Source organism: Podarcis filfolensis (genome assembly GCF_964270895.1).
Source record: "Podarcis filfolensis genome assembly, chromosome: 7".
In the NCBI taxonomy this organism is placed as follows: Eukaryota; Metazoa; Chordata; class Lepidosauria; order Squamata; family Lacertidae; genus Podarcis; species Podarcis filfolensis.
Genome location: NC_139603.1, coordinates 36,175,968 through 36,197,121, shown reverse-complemented (window position 1 = coordinate 36,197,121; position 21,154 = coordinate 36,175,968).

Sequence of the window (21,154 nt, the reverse complement as noted above, 5' to 3'; positions counted from 1 at the left end):
ATGGTTCTATAATCTCAGCAGGCCCAGGCTTTGCTTGGTAAGACAGTATGGAAATGCTAACAGTCAAGCCATGTGACAATTGCTATTACACTTGTTCTACATTACGATGCCTATTTGCAAATAGATATTGAGATCATGTTCCTGTTGTGACTGAACAGCTTTAGGTGATGAATTAATCCGGGAAAAGCTAACTCCCACTTTAATTAGCAAGAAGCTTAATCAAACCAGAAAGTCACATCACAAACTCCCCAAATGTTTCAGTCAGATTTCAGATCTAAACTTAACAATTGGCTTCATTTTAGAATTTGGAAGGTTTATATCCAAATCTGGGCTTTTGATATAAGCCACAAGATCCTTCTGTGTGGAACATAATGATGTGTTCCCACTGATTTTAATGGGACCTGCACATGAGACGCTCCTGGGTAGCTTATATATCTTTTGATTCAACTGGAATAAATATACATCTAGCATAATCTGAATTGATCAATTAACTGCAACGTTAGAACTATCTGTGTCCTTTTGTTTCTCAGACAACACAGAACCGGACTGTCCTAAATTCTTGTTTCTTAATCCCTGTTGCCATCATGGATGAACAAACAGCAGATTTAGCATCTGGCTTCAGCTGTTTCAAGCAAACAAGGCAACACAAACTGAAGCACAGAGGAACAGTTATGCAAGAAAAATAATCACGGCATGTCTCATTAGATTGCCCTGACAGGTGTGGGCTTTAAAAACTATGAAATTACATTTTGAAATGAGTCCCTTGAATGCTATATGACATTCATAGCTGTGTACATTCAGAAATGCACAAACAGGGACCAAGCATCGCAGTGGTGGTGGGGCTTTCTCTGGGCCTGATGCTCCAGCTCCGCAGCCATCCCTGTGCCTGGGCTCATTGGCCTCATGGCAAAACTACAGACTAAATTTCAGCTCATGCTTGTGATTGTTATGTGGCGTATTGAGGTACTGAGATCTTGTAAGATACATAGCTTGGAGCTGCTCTTAAGTCCACTGCTGCCAATGGAGGCAGATGTGGCCTTCATGGTGAGGCATACCAGCCAAAAGCCAGAAATAATAATAATAATAATAATAATAATAATAATAATAATAATAATAATTTATACCCCTCCCATCTGGCTGGGTTTCCCCAGCCACTCTGGGCGGCTTCCAACAAAATATTAAAATACAGTAGTCCATCAAACATTAAAAGCTTCCCTAAAGATACTATAGTAGGGATAGCCTGACTAGCCTGATTCATGGTAACTTCAAGGCTGGACTATTGTAATGCAATTTAGATTCATCCAGAAGCTGCATCTAGTGTAAAATACTGCAGCTTACATAAAACTGTGCCACAGTGGACAGCATGACAAACAACATAGTTTCTGTTGGAAGCTGAAATGCAGTGGAATGGAAACAGCACTGCATGTGGCGAACACAGGTTAGAATGGACGCTGATGGCTTGTTACGTCCCTAGAGGCACAGGAGGCTACCACCTTTCTGAAGCTAAGCAGGTATGGTACTGGTTGATGCCTGAGGTGACGGTCGTACACATACACTGTCAGGTGTGCATGTAGGAGCCAGGCCCTGTGACCAATAGGACTTTGCAGGACTGGGTCCTTCCTAAATTTGTTCTGAAGAGGCAAGGCGTGGCCTCACAGATGAGGCTGATTGGTAACTCACAGTACCTGGTGGCAAGAGCTGGGAAGGGATATAAGGTCAGCATTTCCCTTCGGCTCTTTGCCACAGCAACACGCTTCCTGTCTTGATGTGTTTGGTTTCTTGCTTCCTGATCCTTGAATCTCAGCTTCTTGACTCCTTGCTTCTTGATCCTCGGACCCTTGACTTCTTGACTCCTTGTTTCTTGATCCTCAGACCCTTGACTTCGTGACTCCTTGTTTCCTAACCCTCGGATCCTTGGCTTCTTGACTCCCAGCTCTCTGACCCTTGGATTCTTGGCTTCCTGACTCCTGGCTTTTGGACCCCCGTTCCTGCTCCCATCCCACCATCTTGCCCCTCATCCTGACGTCCCCTGCCGGGACTTTGATCGCCCGTGAACTGGACCATAACACACACATTCTTGGGGTCCAAGATGGAAGAAAAAGAAGGACATCAATGCAAGAATAAAAAAATAAAAAGATGCACCCGAATGAGGACAAATAACCCTTTACTTGTGTCCATGCTTCGTGTGCTATTGCTTACACTTTTGTCCTGGTATTTAATTTCATAACCATCTTTAATATGATGATGCAAATGTGTAACACGTAAGAGAGAGATTCAACCATTATAACCATAATGGTACTAAGTCCAAACAACACTACAATCTGATGGAAATGTGGGGAAGGGGGGGAAATTGACTACTTGTCAGTATCCAGAAAAAGTCAAGCAGACTTAGTATTAGTCAAACCAGGGAGAGGACGCATATGCCCATAATTGCCTCTTTTAGCCAGGCATCAATGTCCCTGTGCCTGTGCAAAAGGAAACACACTCGGAAAAACAGCATGTATTGAATTTTGTCTGTAGGGAGAAGACTCATAGGAAGAGCTGAACCAGGTTCATGTTAGTCATTTAGAGATAATGGGGCATAATGGCCTTAGAAAGTACGCCAGGAGCTTGTTGTTAAGCAGGCAACCTGCAGGTAAAAAGCAAGCTATTTGAGCAATCTCAAAATACGTGCTACATGAGAAGGGTGCAAAAAGTGGTCCGTGATGTTCTCTTTGCCAGTGAACATACTGTGTTTGTGTGACTTCTCTCCCTTCTGCTAGTTCTGTTCCCTTCACAGTCAGATGTTTGTAACAACACTAAATGATCAAACGGGGCTTTTATTCAGTCTCTGTCAGTGACTCCAGGAGAGAGGCTATAGAAATGATCAATTGCTGCTGCCACCAGACACATTCTTCATAAGCAGGGGGTTTGAATAATCCTTATTAGCACCTACTATTTTATGAACTTAGTAAAGATCTTGTTCCTGTTCAATTAATTGAACCTAGGCCTCACCAACCCCCAGGAATTGTGAGGAGGGGGAATCTGGAAGTGCAAGAAAAGGAGAGAGGAGGGGGGATTATCCAAATTTCCTCTTCTACCACTGATTTCTACTGGGGAAAACTGCTCTTTAGTGCTCAATTGGCGCTAATGGCAATTTGAGTTTTCTCCAGATATATGTCTGCTCTGGTTTAGTACCAAAGTGAGGGTTTTCCGTGGTAAAGAAGTCACAAAAATATTTTAAACAATATGCACGTCCATAGCAGCAAAGAGGAACAATTTACACAGTAGAATTCTAAAAGAGCAAAAATCAAACAAACAACAGATAGCATACATCTGAAAGGCTATGAGGTAATATCATACGCTTCTATCTTATCACCTTTTCTTTAAACTAAGAAGTCTTAAATGTCACAACCTTTCCTCATAGGGGAGATGATCCATCATTTGGATTGCCCTTTTCTGAACCTTTTCCAACACTACAACATCCTTTTTTGAGGGAAGGTGACCAATCATGGAGTAGGCTCCAAAATGGCCTCTAGGCCACATTCAACTAGATTTATTTCAAGCCGCTGCAGCTGTCATTCTTGCCATTGGTGTTGTCACCTTATTGTCCCCCAGCACTCCAGAAGGCCAAGCCATTAGTGAGTGGGTCAGGAACCGAAGGATCTTTATTGGTATGTAAAAGATTCAACCAATATTGTAAATCCTTTTATTATTACCCAAGTGTGCGATCAAGTAGCTACTATATTGACTTAGGTGTTAACCTTTACTGCTGCAGAAGCCATCACACACCTCCCCCCGCCTCTCTGGATACTTCAGATCATTGCCTCAGATCCTAGAAAACAGTCTCCTATTCCTAAATGTTCTTTAGTGTACTCAAGTCATTTTCTCTGCTGGAGGCCAAATTATTTTGTTCGCAAATACATAAACAGAAAGCAAATCAATCATTCACACACATTCAATGAATGTGCAAGAAATAATGCAGTTTTGATGTTTCAGTCTCTTCTATCATTCTATTAGAGATTTTTATGCCTTTTTCCCCTCCACCCCCAACTGACAATCTAGATAATGTAACATGACAATAAGCCCCAAACGAAACTTTTTGTACAATATCAAAATGGAACAACTACCTGCTACTCATTTCCTAGTAATAAACATTGACTTATTTGTATGTCAATCTTACATACAAAAGATTTATGGTAGATTTTACATCCTCTGCATTCAGAATGTTAACACTGCCCTCTGCTGTCTGTCTGGATTCAAGATGATTTATATTATTATTACAATGGTACTTCAGGTTACATACGCTTCAGGTTACAGACTCCACTAACCCAGAAATAGTACCTCAGGTTAAAAACTTTGCTTCAGGATGAGAACAGAAATTGTGCTCTGGTGGCGCAGCGGCAACAGGAGGCCCCATTAGCTAAAGTGGTGCTTCAGGTTAAGAACAGTTTCAGGTTAAGAATGGACCTCCGGAACAAATTAAGTACTTAACCCGAGGTACCACTGTATTATTTTTAAAGAGAGCTGAATCTTTAATATCAGTAACTATGGAATGTAAAAAAGTCATCCTGGGACTTTGAAAGGCAGGATGCTAATTCCAGATAGATGGACTGACAGATCAATAGACGAAATAGTTCTACCTGCTTATAATGGGATTCCAGGGGTTACCTGAGTGGAGATTACTATTATTTATTGAATTTATATACTGCTCTATACCCAGAGTGGGTCACAGTGATAGCAAGGTTGGGGCTTCATGAATGATGCACCAGTGGCACCATATGATTGGTTCCACCAATGCAACCAAGAAGACCCAACCTCACTGAGGCCATGTCCCACTGAAGTGAGCTATAGTGATGTCGGCATGGGGGACAGATTTGCCCCACCACCCCAGCCACTACATTTGGAGGTACAGAGAACTCCAGAAACCATTTCTGGGGGGAAAAGCATTTATAATACTGTCCATTCTTTCCCCCTTTTTCCTTTTTGTTCTATACAAGCTATCCTTATAATCATAAAGATTGAACATTTCAATTTTTGAAATGATTGCCTTGAATCAATTTGCATATTTAAGAAGAAATAAAGCATAGTGGATGCTGTTTTCTTAAAAGAAAAGTTGTGGCTTTCGGTGACATTTCCCATACCACTTCCATTCCTAGAACATCACAGCCTGGTGTTCATACCGGTTTACAGGATCCATTGTTTTCTCTCAATTACTTCAGACGTGAATAACATTACAATGAGAAGCTTTCATAACCAATATGCTTCTAAGCACATGCTGCTCCTCTGAAGTGCCGGGTCGTATTACAGAACAGCGGCTGACGCACAATCTATGGTGAAGGAAAGTCTGCCAATACTGAAGCCTCAGAATGGGACATGTCCTTTTTAAGAACAATCTCATTAAAATATTAGCTACTAGAAGTGGAAATGTAGCTAAGCATGAAGTTTGTGGCTTGGAAGTACTTCGGGATCTCCTTCAGGCATGGCTTGCAAACCTTGGTAAACACTGGGCAGTGGGTCCCAGGTGGGCAGGTTGGGTTTCACTTACCCAAGGCTCCCTTACCAAGGAAGGAGCATCTTTTCCCAATCCTTGCTGGTGGTGAGTTTCCAATGTGTGGAGAGATAGTTCTCTCAGACAAATGGATTGATTTCATCTGCCCACACTTAAATATAACATTTCCCCTCTAGAATTGGTGTGCCAAATCTTTTTTCAGGCTGTGGGGGTCAATGGAGTATCATAGCCATCAGTCACAAGCACACTGCTGTCGTCAAACACATTTCTTTGCTTAAGGCGCCAGCAGTGGTGTCCAAACTTTTTTCAAAGAGGGCCAGATTTGATGAAGTGAAGGGCCGTGAGGGCCAACCAAAGGACCAACCAAAGTTATTATCCTTTTTTTTAGGATTGAAGTTGTTGAGCTTTTTTAAGGGTTGAAGTTGTTGAGGTTATTTCAGGATTTTACCCCAGGAAATAAACTGCCAAGGGCCCGGTTAAACTGTCCAGCGGGCCAGATTAGGCCCCCAAAATGGACTTTGGATATGCCTGGAGCAATCTGCCTCATTGATTTTAATAGCTGCAATTTTGACATGTTACCATTCCAAAATATATTTGAGATTCCCAAAGAAGAGCCTCTCTATTCCATTATCAACCCCGTCAGAGGCATCTCTAGAGCTCACATAGCATAAAGAGGTTTCCAATGTCACACACAGCATGTATGGAGAACCGGCAGTTAACATATCCACATCTGGAGCCATTAGTAGTTCTAATGCAGAAGCCAAACATAAAGGTAAACTTGGCTGGTGTGATTGTGTGCATTTGTGAACCAACAAACATTGTTTTTCACAGCTAGCAGGGATGACCACTAGAATAAGAAATCTAAACGCTGAAAGATATAAGGAAAACTGGATCTTCTTTATTGGATATATGAAAAAGTATTATAAGCAGATAATCAACCTAGCAGGATGGTAAGATTCTCTGCAGTGTAAGAAATTACAAAAGTTTATATAAGGAGTTGTGATAGATGGGGTGAACCAAGAAAATGTGAGAAAAACAGGAGATAAAAGGAACCATGGATGGGGAGGATGGGAAGTCAGTAATGGAATGTTTCTTTTTTTTTTAATCTTAAAATTGTTACTTTTCCTTATTACAGGGATTCTTTTCTTTTTGTATTATTTTGTTTACATTTTATCAATATGGAAATGTATCAGAAATGCAAACAACCACCACACATTGTTTTCCAGGAAGTTGGAAAGAGCTTAAACTAAAGAAGACTGAAAGTCTTCATCTCAGTCACCTGGACCCTTTGAACACTGGACCCTTCAGAACGAGAACTCAACCAGGACCCAATCATGGAAACAGGTTACTTTCCCAGCATTCCCTCTACTCTTGTCTTGCTAGTGCAATCTTATGTGCTTCTATTTGTGTGTCCCACTGTGTTCAACAAGCCTACTCCTAGGAGTCTCTGGGATTATGTCAAGGAGCTGTCAGGCGACTGCAGGTCATCCACAGGGCAGGAAAGAACCCGAGGCATGGAATGCGATTAGTTTTTATTCACAGAAAGTGACAACACAGCAGAGTTACTCTGGCTTGACTCATTCAGCTTAAGACTGGCCCTGCCTACTACCTCTAGCCTCTCACTCTGGACCCTTCCCAAACAGATGGATACTGCAATGAGAGGGTGGGCTCCTCCTCTGAACCTGTCTGGTCCATTGCTCAGCAATGTGCAGGACTCTCCTTACAGTAAGTGGGGTGTCATGGGGGGAGGACAGCCAGCAGGACTGGGACTAGCAGAGGTAATCTCTGACTCCTCTCTGTCTGAGTCTGTGCTATCCCTGAGACTCTCATCCTCCAGCCCTGTCCTGGAAGGGCCTCCTCCTTCTGAACCCCCTTGATCGCTCAAGCCTCCTGCTTCAAGCACCTCCCAACTTGTCCCTTCCCCAGGGACATCCCTTCAATGTCCCACCACCACAATCTAGAGTCCAAGTAATCTTCTGTGTTATTCCTGGGGGGCTCTAGGGCACGTGGCACCCACTACTCTTCCTCATCCAGCCAGTCCCTGACAATTTAGGATTGTAAACGCAGGACAACAACTGGTCTTTGATACTAGTAAACCCTGGGACAAGTTAAATCCAGGAGCAGATAGGTTGGGAACTTTGGCTACGTCTGGCTTGGGCCCTGTGTGGTGACCTCCAGCCCACTTCATTGCTCACCATAGGCCATGCTAGCTGCGGATGATGGGAGTTGGAATCGAATACAATCTGGCAGGCATCACAAAGTTACACACAGCCATCAACATTTCACAGGTGATATTAGGGACCTGCTTGCAATGCTCCTGTTATCATTCCAGATTCCTGGCTGAGCCTCTTTCTATTGGAGGGCTGCTCCTCTGTTTGTTGCGTGTTGCACTTATTTATTTAGCAGGGATCTGTCTTCCACTGATTTAAAAGTCAAGGCTGTGTTTGCTCTTTTGCTCCTTAATGATTATACTGGGAAAACGTAATTGCCCTGTAATAGATTAACAGCACTTCCATATTTGTTTTATTTTGATTGATGATTTATTAAAATGATAGATGGTTTACTAAAAAATATCTTAGTGCTTTACATAAATTATCAAAAGATGCCAATATAATAAACAAACTTGATGACCAAGTAGATATGATAAAATTATATATAACTTGGCAGCTGCAGTGTGTAAAATAGCAGGTTGGCTGTATTTACCAACCAGGCCTCATTAATTCCCTGGTCCTTAAAAAGAAGACAGCCAGCCTATCTACTATATCTCTCTGTGTGTCTGTGCAGATTAATTCCTCTTCACAGAGAAATAAAACCAGGCCCATATGCTGCAGATTAGGTGCTGAATTTACATGAAATTTTTGCTGAGCATTTAACAGACTGTATTTGAAGATGGAGGTAAAATTACTAAATCAGATACATGTATGCCTAAAGACAGGTTGTCAAAAGTTCCGCTAATCATTTCACTATCTTTAATTCTATATAGAACGTAGCTAAAATAGCACAAGAGTCTAAGAACTAGGATTTTCCAGCTAGAGAAACACCTCTGAAGTAATGGAAATGTGTGACAGATGAATGAGCCTAAGGCTTCAAATGAACTGTTAAGAGTCAGTAAATATAAGCCACACCATCAAGCCCAGGAATTTAATGCAATGAGATTACAAAATATATGCAGGTGCTTCAGTTTTCTTTGTACCTGTGGAAGAATTCTGCTTCCATGAGCCCCAGCTCATGGAAATTGTCAATAATAATAATAGTAATAATAAGTGACATGATCCATATAAAGCAGGATTTGGCATTAAGGAAAAACTCTACAAATTTCTGAAATTTCTGTTGTATTCTGGATCCATTCCTTGATCTGAGAATGCCTCTCGATTAATTGCAAGTCTATCCCAGGAATTACAGGACAAACCGAACTTGGCAGAACTTCAGAGTGCTTTGCTACATGCATGGACAAAACCTGAGACATGAAAATCAACTTCTTCTTCTTCTTCTTCTTCTTCTTCTTCTTATTATTATTATTACTATTATTATTATTATTATTATTATTATTATTATTATTATTTCTGAAGCACCAAGCCTTGTTTTTCTGTGGCTTCCAGGTCACCAGTACATACCCAAAGGCATTTTTATTAGGGAGTACACCCCATTAAATTCAGCAGTATGCACATCTGAGTAAACATATCGAGAATCCGTTTCTAAGTACTGAAGCAGAGCATCCTTCTCCGGTTTCAACTCCCCCCTCCAAAGTTGTAGCACAACATATTTTGTAAGCAGCATTTTATTATGTAAGCCGTGTAAATTCCATCAAGAGTGCCTATTCCTCCCATGTGGTCATCAGACCACACCATTTCCAACAGCAGGATTTATTTAAGGGCCCCTTAACTGCCAGCAGTTTTTCTGCTGCATATGGTTTTTCAAAGCTGCTGGACTACGGACATGCCACCTCCTTTCCCCTGCTTGTGGAAATTTGGTTAGAAAGTTATTTGAGAGAAAATGAAGCTGAAGGCATCTATCACACAGTATTCATGGAGGGCATATCTATATGAGGGATAAACAACTGTTTCTAAACATTAATGATGCTAAACTCATATATTTGGGTAGCTGGCAGAGACTCAACATAGAACACATGGAGGATTAGTAAATAAATGGCTTACGGTGACGAGAAAGTTTGTTTTGCTGGGCAGGTTGGGTCCCCAAGTGTTTTCTTTTTCTTTTTCTCTGCCAGCGAACAGTTAATGAATGTTGTCCCCCAGGGTTCCAGGAGAGGGGGTTGAAAAGGAGAGGATTTTGAGAGACAGTTTGTAGGTTGGGAGATAGGGAGTGAGAGGAGAGAGAAGTGGTTCTTGGTAGAAACATCCACTCTGAGGAATATATCAAAAGCTAGAGAAAGAAATCTCTGAGCTTAGTGTGAAGGACAGTGGTGTCCTGTGAGAGTAATAGGCCAGGAATTAACTGGGAGGCTGAGGCTGAGCCAGGAGAAGCAGAAGCTGTGAGGATTCAGTCTACTTAGGTCTCATTCCAGTCAGGAGGGGAGAGATCCTTCTGCAAAAAGAGAAGACTCCCAAACCAGTTAAGAGGGGTGTGGAGATCCCTTGGGTCTGTTACTTGGAGTACCTCAGGAGTTGGGTTGTCTAAGAGGTGTGTAACTGACAGGAAGTACCACCTTGTTTAAGAACTAAAGTATTAAGCAGCAACAGCTGTGCAACAACTGAGAAAGAACTGAAGTGAAATAGCATTATAATCTGAAATATCCTATGTTTTACCCACTTGTGTCATAAACTTCCTTTGTTTAATAAAACCTTTATTCTTTATTTGACCAAATCCTGCCCGAGACTCCAAATTATTAAGTTTTCCCTCGCACAAGGCCCCCACAAGATAATCTGGGGTAGTTTGTAGGAATTGGTGGAATTGGTGTTCTGTGAGGTGGGTGCACTATATTTAAGTGAGGGCGGGCGCAATGGCGCCAGGGGTAAAAGGGCCGTCGCACCGTCACAATTACATTTGTTGAAAACAGGACAGGCATTCCTGAAAAGCATATTGTTATCTTTTTGGCTCAGGTGGCAAATTACCTGACTTAGATCTTAGAGTACATTATGGAACAGGTGGGAACTATTCCTTGGTTATAATTAAGAATAGTGGCATATATCTCTTCAGTGTTCGTTTGTTTTCAAACCACTGAGGTGATCTTTTTATTATTGGATTGCTGGAGATATGCCCACACAGAGGGAATAAATGTGGGTATAAAAATGATTTGGTACCATAATACAGACTTAACACCACTGTGTAAAGATATTATACTAAGGCTGTTTTATTATTATTATTTAAGGAAATAATCATTATTATTGCTCTTGCTTTATTCAGCCAGAACACAATGAAATTGCTACCACCTGCTGGCACACATAATTATGACAGCCCTGCTTTACCTCGCAGAATACTACTCTGAAGAAAATATCATTGCTTAAATAGGTATTTAAATAATAATTTTGAGGGGATTTAAATGTATTTGCAGATTAATGCAGAAATGGAACACAAGCCATGAATCTGTACACAGAAATTTGCATTTCATAACACATTCTTTCCTTTTTCCTAGGGAATGTATGAGGAATGTTGATGAATTGGGGCAAACTTTCATTCTATAATATGATACAGTTTCTCATTATGATGATAAGAATATTTAGCAGTTATGTAGTGTTCCTCTTACAAATAGGTCCTTCCAGAGGTCCAGAGAAGCCAGAGCAATTTCCAGCTTTTGAAGCCTCTAGTCATAATAAAAATAGAAAATGATAACAAACAAAACTGAACTAAGACAGCAATCCTATGCACAAGAAGCTGGCATAGAGTGCACCAGTGTAAATTAAGTCAGCATCAAGTTGCACCAGATCCAAAGCCCATTCAGCAGCAAATTTGCTGCTGGCTGAACCAGCCTAAGCCTGGCAGAGGGAAAGCAAGCCATTAAAATGATGTTCTATGCTGGGTTGCCAGGTCATGTGACCAAGCTCAATGGACTTAGGCTCCAGCCCAAGGGAAGGCACTGTTGTGGGCTTCCTCTAATGCTCGGATGCAGGCCTTAAAGGCAGCTTTTATGCAATAGCTTCTCTTCCAGACTGCATGATTCTGTTCAGGAGGAGTCAGTTTCCCTGAGAAATATGCAAAGGCTTGAGGGCAGGCCTGTGAGTGTCATCCACAGACACAAAATGGCTCAAATAGTTACATTGGAGGCACCTGCCTCCATGATGAACTGAATCTGTGTTGATAGCATGGGACAGCACTGGTGCCTCTGATAAATCTCATTTTAACTGACTGAAAGCATGTTGTACACTGGAATGGTTTGTGGAGTTTCAAAAGGTCTGTCAAGGGAACTGAAAGACCAGAATATTTCTTGACATACTGATGGTAATAACTGGCAAATCCTGAAAACCATTGTGTGTCTTTCCACATTCTTGGTGCTTGCCAGTCTAATAGGGCCTAGACCTTGGACAGCTCCATCTGGATATCTTAGGAAGCGACTGTGTGTCCCAACAACTCTGCAGTGTTCAGGTCAAAAGCACATTTTTTTCTAGCTTGGCACACAAATGATGTTCTTGGAGCCATGCTGAGATGATTAGGAATATATCAGAATATCATTCAAGCAAATAACTACAAATCAGTCTAATATAACACATTCACAAAAGTGTGGAGAGATGCTTGCAGCAATGCAGAGTCCAGAAGGGCATAACAGTTTAGTCACAAGGTGAAATAACATAACAGTTTAGTCACAAGTCCTTCTTCCAATCATCTCCCTCTTTGATGGATACTGCGCCCCCACAAAAAATTGGTAAAAGTTGTGACCACCATTCAAAGATTGGGACAGTGGATATCAATTCCAGTTGGTAATAGCATCTGAGGCTCGATAATAGCTATACAAGCATAATTCCCTACATTTTTATTTACAAATAGCACATGTGTGACAGCTGGATGGCTGAATAAAACCAACTGAGAAGTTTCTCAATTAAGTTCTAGAGTACAGGCTGAGACAAAGAATAGAGGTACCCTGCAGGTATCTTGGCCCCTGAGATTGGTTTGATGGTAGGGTCGTATTGGCCAGTGTCAGCTTTTGCAAGACTGGAAATCATGGTACTTTCCTGGGAGCAGAGAGCTTGCCAATGGTGTTGCTATTGCTGTTACAGCAGCTCCAGTAAATTACAATCAATGTCAACAGCAGTCAGGTGAGTCAAAAGCCAAGCTGTGGGCTCACCAGAAGATTTTACCTCAGGGGAAGACCGCCGTGAGTGTCTAGGCTTTGATTCTGGTTATCTAAGAGATTTTTCTTCTGGAGGCTTCTGTCTGCCAGTGTCAGTCAATATGGTTCCCTGAATGCTGGCTCTGATCCAGCTCTTTAGCTGATGTCTCTAAAGCTTTCATTTCTGTATCTGGATTGCTGTTGGATTTGTTGGTCATGACATAAATTCATCTGGCTATTGATGGAACTACTTTTGGGTATAGTTCAGAGTTTTTTGGAACCAGTTCAGTGAGCTTTGTTCAATTCCACTAGTTCATCCAAAGCAGTGGTTAGGAGTCACCGAAGTAGTTCCAGTAGATATTTGGGATAGAAAGGAAAGAATATAAATACAGTGGTACCCCGGGTTACATATGCTTCAGGTTACAGACGCTTCAGGTTACAGACTCCGCTAGCCCAGAAATATTACCTCGGGTTGAGAACTTTCCTTCAGGATGAGAACAGAAATTGCGCAGCAGCAGGAGGACCCATTAGCTAAAGTGGTGCTTCAGGTTAAGAACAGTTTCAGGTTAAGAACGAACCTCTGGAACGAAGTAAGTTCTTAACCCAAGGTACCACTGTATGTTCTAGGTGTGTGAGCCTCTTAAATTTCATAGGACATGCTGAGTTACTCATGCCATTTAGCAATGTGCAGACATTCTTTCTAGTGTGCTAGTCTGCTAGCAACTTTAGCATCACTCAGAATTCCCCAGCTTTTGCCAAGCAGAAACCTTTCAATTGTGCCCCAAAATTCACTTCAGGTGAATTGTAGGGGGCATGCTTAATCCAGTTAAACAGTTCAGCGACTATTGTTTTTACCTCAGTTAACAAACCACTAACCCCATGTTCAGTAATCATCAATACTTCTTTTGAAGCAATGCTGCAAAGTTCTGAAATATTATAGGTGAAGGGACTTCTAGACCATATATTGGTGAAGAGACCTGAGTGCATTTGTGCCCCCCTTGCTCATTTTAAGTGTGGGGCGTCATGCTAAGCATGTCTATATGTATGCATCACATCTTTCAATTCTTTAATAAAGTTTGACAATTTGTGACAGGACAGAAAAGGAATTCATTATATTTAGTAATAGAAAACCCATTTCTCATTTTTCCAGAGCCCAAGAGCTGCAATGAAATTGCCTCAACCACTATATCACAATTCTCCACCTTTGTGCCTCTTAAGGTCACCCTCAAGGGTCTTCAATTTCCTTATGTTCATAGCTTGGCACCTGGTAATTTGCAGACCTAGGAAATAAGGAAGCTACATTTTCTTCTAAGAAGGATTTTTTTTTTTTTAACTTGGGAAGAAATAAATCTGTCAGGAGGGGAAAATATTAAAATTAAGAAGCATGACTAATAATCAGAAGGTGCCATGACCAATTTTGTCCAACAATTGTCACGGGGAAAAGTTGGCACACTTAGACAGAAACTCTCTATTGTGCCCAAGAAAATTGTCAATGTGAAAGAAATGGAAGTTTTATTTCAATAATATGTATGGTTAAGGTCTTTCTTTCTTTCTTTTCTTTTCTTTTTTTGATAATACAGCCCAATGGCAAGCAAAATTTCCCTTCCTTAAGAAGTTATTTAGCATGCTGTCTGTTTCCAACTTCAGTGGACATTCAGTAGATACACTCAAGGTATATTAGGACTATTGCAAGATATAATAAATGATCACAATCCACATACTACTGCAATGTTAGGCAAAATTCTGGGCTTCAGTAGTAGACTTTCAAATACTGTTAATGAGTATTGTATATGCATTAGACACATGGAAGAGCCTGTGATGTCTGCCTGTGTGGCCCCAACCTCTCTGCAATCCTGACTAACAGTGATAAAAGTGGTGCCCATGTCAGAAGGGTAGCTCCTCATTGCTGCCCTACTGTACCAAATTGGCAAGACAGCTAGAATGCAGGGTTCTTTGTGGGAAGTGCCATAGGATGTCTATCACAGAAAAATGGCAGTTGGGTAATACATGCTCATAGAAAAGAAGCAGCAAATATTGTGTACATTGGTACATGCTTTCTGTTGGGCAGGAGGCAACAGAAGCAAGATGGGGTATATATGAAGGAAACTAGATAGATAGCTATGGCAGGGATGGGGAAACTGACCTGCCGGATGTTGTTGAACTCCAACTTTTGTTGGCTCCAGTCAACATGGCCAATGGTTAGGGATGATGGGAGCTATACATACATACAGTTCATACAGACTATGAACCTGGATGGATATGGTCTATCTCCAGAATTGGAGGCAGTACCCTGGAAACCACAGAAGGGGAGAGGGTTGTTGCACTAAAATCTTGCCTGTGGCATCTGGTTGGCACTGTGAGAAAGGATGCTGGACTAGATGGACCACTGGACTGCTCCAGGGGACTCTAATAATAATAATATTAATCAGTGCTTCCCCCCCAAAAAAAATGTTTAGGGGTACTCTCATTTTCCTACTTATATTGAAATACTGCCCCTCAATGAGGCCAAACTTAGATTCACAAAATGTTTAGGGGTATGTGTACCCCTGCGTACCCCCCCCAGCACTACTACTACTACCACTACTAATTTATTATTTATACCCCGCCCATCTTGCTGTGTTTATCCAAGCCACTCTGGGTGGCTCCCAATAAAATTAAAAACATGATAAAACATCAAACATTAAAAACTTCCCTAAACAGGGTTGCCTTCAGATGTCTTCTAAAAGTCAGATAATAATTTATTTCCTTGACATCTGATGGGAGGGCGTTCCACAGGGCAGGCACCACTACCAAGAAGGCCCTCTACCTAGTTCCCTGCAACCTCACTTCACACAGTGAGGGAACCGCCAGAAGGCCCTCGGAGCTGGACCTCAGTGTAGTTATGTAGTTTTTATTTATTATATTTATATGTTTACAGTATTTCTATACCACTTTTCAAGAAGACCTCACAAAACGGTTTACATAAAATTATTACAACGAAAGAATGGAGATGACAACTAGGTGTTGTTTTTTCAAAAAAGAAAAAAAAATGTTACTGCTATTTTTCTACTCTCGGGACAAGATGGTCCTTCCGATGTCCCTGTGGAGAGTGTTTGGAGGAGAGGAGTTCACTGTGGGAGCTGGCTGGGGACAGTTCTTGCACCTTCTTTCTTTTCCTCTCTCATCAGGGTGAGATGGTCTTCCAGGTACCCTTATGGTGGCAGTTGGGATTATGTTCTTACCTGCTCCTGGGCTATGGGATGTGTGCAGACTGAATTTAGGAAAGCAAGAACTGGGGAACCAGATGGTAGTATAGTTTTTATGAGCAAGGAGGCTCAGAGTCAGTGGAGGGGGTGGGAATAGTGTTTCATGCAGAGCAGAAGTCAATGTGTTTGTGACTTATATATGGGGAGAGAAAGGTAAGGGATGGATGGCTTTGACTACGAATGAAGAAGAAATTCTACTTAGAGAAAGAGATTAAGATAATATAACATGGCTCCAGAAGAGATTTCCAGATTCAAGTGGTGAACAGAGGGACTGGATAGAATTCTGTAAATTATTTAGCAAGCTGTCTCTTCTACGGTACTCTCAATTCTTCTTTCTTCATTTGAATCAGAGTTTAGGAATGATCCCCACCCCATTTAATACTCTAGTGTGGCCTTCACTAACCTGGTGCCCTCCAGATACATTTGTCTACGTGTCCTATCAGCCCCAACCAGCCCAGCTCAGTTGGTGGGGATGATGGGAGTTGTAGTCCAGCAACATCTGGTGAGTGCAACATCTAGGACATCTGCTGTAGTGGCATGACCAGCCACAAATGGGTTAAGGGTGTAAATATACATCTGATCGCTAGATGTCGTCCTCCTCCAACATTTGTTCCTATTGTGCCTTTTTAACAAAAAAAGGGGCTATACTTGGCAGGCTGCTGTAATCCTTGCTCTGTCTCACCGATCTCAAGAAAAGATCCTTTTATACAATAGCGGGGAATCTGCAATATTGGGGCATTTCATAAAGCAATTCCTTAATGGCTTCTGTGTTCTGATCTGTACAAACAAATTCATATAGATAAAAACAATTTATTCACTGCAGAGTCGCCTTTTCAAAGGTATTTTTTTTGGGGGGGTGGGGGGTTGTGGGATTGAGGAGGATGCATAATCATGCACATGAAGCACTGGGTAGCAGTTGTTAGAAGGGCATCTGGGATAGCCTATGCTATTTGCCACCATTCTGGCTGGCAATTACTTCTTACCACAGGTGACCAATGGAGTAGCAATCTGCATCTCTTATTTAATAGGACCTCAGGTGGAATGGAACATACTCTGTGGGTAGACATAAATATTTTTGCCTATAAACATGTCATCCATACAAATACACAGGCCTTAACTGTGCTATCAGATCTTTGCCTGCTGCCCCCATCCATACTGTCAAGGTCAACACCTGAAACCACAATATTGTTTTCCTCCCAGTGATGAGGATTATCTAGGCTGCTACCTTTCTCCAGCATCCAGTTATAGTTTAACATGCACATATAGGAAACAAGTTATAACAGTTTTCATGGGTGTTTCACCCCAAACACAAAGCTAGATAATGTCAATTTTGCAACCAGGAAAGTTTTTAGTATGTATTAGGAAAGCAAAGCACTGAGATGGAGAAATCCATTGACTCTCTCTCTCTCTCTCTCTCTCTCTCTCTCTCTCTCTCTCTGTATGTCTGTATGCTGCATCTGTGGGTTCCTGTGGGCCATATGTGTGGTGTATCTGTGTGAATGTCTGTTCATGTAGCATGTGGCCCTCAGAAAACTGTCCAACCATCTATGTGGCCCTAATCACCCCCAACCTAATCACTTCTATGGAGTTAATCGATTAACTGAAGCTATTTCACTTTTAGCTGATTTCAGTGTGTCTCCTGCATGCAAATCATTTAGAATCCCCCCCCCCGTTAGCAAGTTAACAATTTTAGTGCTCAAAATTATATATACACATATACTGTGTTCATTTTAGTTGATTCTCAGTAATTGATCATAGCTACTAGATTATTTAATAAATGTGATTATTGAATAACATTCAGATTGGTAACTAATTTAACTGAAATTTATTGATTAATTAATTATTGTAAGCTGCCCAGAGAAGCTGGGGAAACCCAGCCAGATGGGCAGGGTATAAATAATGATGATGATGATGTTAATAAATTTATTTTTATTATTAATGTATTTGACTTCATGAGAATGAGAATGATCTGAAATTAAATGGGCATTGAAATATAATAACTGCTGGGAAGAATTTGAGAACATTATGTGACAGGGAAGAACAATTTTCAGGAGGCTCACATCCAAAGACATTTAATGGCAATGATAGATACTTTTGTTCACAGAAAGAATCCTTTCCAGTTTCCACTGAACTTTCTACTCCCTATAGCCCCATGCTGGACCGCTAGGCATAGGCAAATGTGTCATTTCAGTTTTCCACTTTCTCAGTTTTCTACTCTTAAGCTTATTTTCCAATTTTTCCAAATCAGTTTGTGATTTCTGTGAAAGAGCGGCATCGGCAAGAGGTAGACAGTGGCCGCAGAGCAGTATGGTTGCTGAGGAACTGCCCTGCCTGTTCCTCTGTGGCTATCTGGGTCCATAGCTTGCACCACTGGCTTGCTGCCTGCCTCCACCACCTGCAAATTACACTACAAACTACACACCTGTCATCCTCCAAGGGAGTACGGGACAAGCCAGTAGCTTAGTAGAGATTCTGCCTTTCTAGCTACTTTATACTCCCTAGATTTCTGGACCTGGTGGTGTTTATCTGATGGGCAAGTTTCATTGGTCACAGCAGACAGGCATGATGGGCAGAGTGGATTAACATTACAGAATAACAGGCGTGAAGGGATGCTACCCAACCCACATGTAACTGGCAGCTGGATTGTGGGCAGAGGCAGATTTAGGGGAGCGCAACTGGTTTGCCCACACTGGGCACCAAGCCGAGAGGGTGCCACATGAACCACAAACAACTGAAGGAGAGAGGCAGGGGGCACTGATTTTGGCATCACGCAGGGTGTTGCTGAAATTTTAAAGCCCAAAGTGTACCACTGTTGTGGAGGTGGAGAGAGGAGCATTCTTTGGTGCCTGGAAGCATCACCCTGCTGAACACATTGGGAAGAGAAAAAAGAAGAGCAATCGGGTAGTACATCAGATCACTTCCAAGTGAGTTGGTAAGGAAAGGCACAGAGCAGTTCATTTCCTGATCCAGGTTGGTGTCGCCCACTGGGGAGGCAGGCTCCTCTCTGTCTCCCCCAGTTAGACTGGCTGCCTGGGTTGAGTTAGTCAATCCTGTTTCACTGAAGATCCTTGTGTGTTGATAGTAAACTGAGCTGGGACTCTTAACCGCATCTATGGTTTCGTGTCTTCCTTCATGGGTGTGGGGAGGAATGGAATGAGAATATAGACCCATCCCTGCAGTGAAAGCCAAAACTGGATAGCCCCCTCTCAGTGCTGCAGTCTCAGTCCAGATCACAGCCCCCACAGATGCCTTTTTCTGAAGCAAGGCATGTGGTCGGCTCCAAACATGTCACTTCCTTATGATATTAACATAACCTATCACATGGCTCTCACACTGCCAGAGGCATGACAAGCTGCCTGCAACTGTTCTTGGCCAAGAAATGGGCAGTAGAATTTGTACTAGCTAGAGTTTTTAGGTCTTCCTCTGGCATACCTGATAATACTGTAATTTTATTATTTGAAATGGGGCTTGGTGAGCGGGAACTTTGCGGTTTTCAGACTCTTGGCAAATTGCTCAGTTCTGACTTGAGCAGGAGGAACTGTTTCCTAGTTCTGCTGGATCTCTCAGCGGCGTTTGATACCATCGACCATAACATCCTTCTGGACTGTCTTGAGGGGCTGGGAGCTGGGGGCACTGTCATACAGTGGTTCCGCTCCTTCCTCCTGGGCCGTGTTCAGAAAGTGGGGGGGGATGAGTGTTCAGACCCCTGGGCTCTCACTTGTGGGGTGCCTCAGGGTTCTGTCCTCTCCCCCATGCTTTTTAACATCTACATGCAGCCGCTGGGAGAGATCATCAGGGGGTTTGGGCTGGGTGTTCATCAGTATGCGGATGATACCCAGCTCTACTTCTCTTTCAAATCAGAACCAGTGAAGGCGGTGACGGTCCTGTGTGAGTGTCTGGAAGTGGTTGGAGGATGGATGGCGGCTAACAGATTGAGATTGAATCCTGACAAGACAGAAGTACTGTTTCTGGGCGACAGGAGGCGGGCAGGTGTGGAGGATTCCCTGGTCCTGAATGGGGTAACTGTGCCCCTGAAGGACCAGGTGCGCAGCCTGGGAGTATTTTGGACTCACAGCTGTCCATGGAGGCACAGGTTAAATCCGTGTCTAGGGCAGCTGTGTACCAGCTCCATCTGGTACGCAGGCTGAGACCCTATCTGCCTGCAGACTGCCTCGCCAGAGTGGTGCATGCTCTGGTTATCTCCCGCTTGGACTACTGCAATGCGCTCTACGTGGGGCTACCTTTGAAGGTGACCCGGAAACTACAACTAATCCAGAACGCAGCAGCCAGACTGGTGACTGGGAGCGGCCGCCGAGACCATATAACACCGGTCTTGAAAGACCTACATTGGCTCCCAGTACATTTCCGAGCACAATTCAAAGTGTTGGTGCTGACCTTTAAAGCCCTAAACGGCCTCGGTCCAGTATACCTGAAGGAGTGTCTCCACCCCCATCGTTCTACCCGGACACTGAGGTCCAGCACCGAGGGCCTTCTAGCTGTTCCCTCACTGCGAGAAGCCAAGTTACAGGGAACCAGGCAGAGGGCCTTCTTGGTAGTGGCCCCCGCCCTGTGGAACGCCCTCCCAACAGATGTCAAAGAGAACAACAACTACCAGACTTTTAGAAGACATCTGAAGGCAGCCCTTTTTAGGGAAGCTTTTAATGTTTGATGTATCACAGTATTTTAATATTCTTTTGGAAGCTGCCCAGAGTGGCTGGGGAAACCCAGCCAGATGGGCGGGGTATAAATAATAAAAAATTATTATTATTATTATTATTATTATTATTATTATTATTATTACTGTTATATAGAAACAGAATCTCATAATCCTATATTATAGCTAGCAAATGCTAATCATAGACTGATAGAATGGTAGAATTGGAAGGGACTCTGAGCATCATTTAGTTCAACCCCCTGCAATGCAGAAATATGCAGTTGTCCCATATGGGGATCAAACCTGCAACCTTGGCATTATCAGCACAATGCTGTAACCAGCTGAGTTAATCAGCTCCTGAATGGCTAACCTGACAGAAGTCAGCATTTGTGTTTAACACTGGGAGCAACCAGAACATGTGGTTTGGAGGAACGTCCTTTCCTTTGCATTCCTTTCCCTATTATTGCTCTCCCTTGGCCTACCTCTATCCCTAAAAGCTCTCTGCCATTACATCACAGGGGCTGCCAACTGTGTGGGCTTGTGAT